Raw genomic sequence first — 847 nt, forward strand, 5'->3', positions numbered from 1 at the left:
TGTAGCCATAATGAAAAACAACACAAAGTTTTCTCAAAAAACTAGAAATACAACTACCATATAATACAGAAATCCCACTAATATGTATGTATCCAAGAAAAGAAAGTCAGTATACCAAAGAGGTAACTGAACTCCCGTGTTTATTGTAACACTATTCATATCAATCAAGATCTGGAATCAATCACATTGCCCATCAAAGGAGGGATGGGTAAAGAAAATGTGATACACTTAAACAGAATGTCATTAGGCTATAAGAAAGAATTAAATCCTGTCATTTGGGGCATAATGGATAGAACTGGATGATATTATGGTAAGTAAAATAAGCCAGGCATAGAAAAACAACTGCCTCAAAGCTTCATTCATGTGAGAGAGCTAAAAAAAAAAAAAAACGATCTCATAAAGACAGAGGAATAGTGATTACCAGAGGTTGGGAAGGGTAGAACAGTAAGGAGAAGAGAGAAGGGTTTATTAATGTGTACAAAAGTGTAGTTGATAGGATTGAGTCCTAGCATTTTATGCCATGGTAAGGTGGTGGCCCGTACGGGGATCAAACCCGCGACCTTGGCGTTATCAGCACCAAGCTCTAACCAACTGAGCTAACCGGCCAGCTAATGAGCCTTATGCTGAATTTGTAGATAGGCTTATTCAAACAGCTACCAGAGTTTTTGGAAATACAGAACAAGCAATGCCATTACTAAAACAACTGGCTTATGAGCAAGCGAATCGTTGGTGCAGAGATATCATTAGACCATGGAAACATGAAGATTTAAACACATATATTAAATTATGTAGAGACATTAATGAACAAGAGCAAGTCATGGCAGCTGCAGTAAAACAGGCTTTAGAT

At 37.3% G+C, this 847-nt stretch overlaps 1 non-coding gene across 1 annotated transcript; it reads right to left on the minus strand.

Annotated features, from left to right (window-relative positions):
• Positions 1 to 532: 532 nt before the first annotated feature.
• Positions 533 to 606, minus strand: Trnai-gau. Its single transcript has one exon. It is a non-coding gene; the product is annotated as a tRNA-Ile (tRNA).
• Between the last annotated feature and the right edge of the window lie 241 nt (positions 607 to 847).

Source organism: Marmota marmota, unplaced genomic scaffold (assembly GCF_001458135.2).
Source record: "Marmota marmota marmota unplaced genomic scaffold, marMar, whole genome shotgun sequence".
Lineage (NCBI taxonomy): Eukaryota > Metazoa > Chordata > Mammalia > Rodentia > Sciuridae > Marmota > Marmota marmota.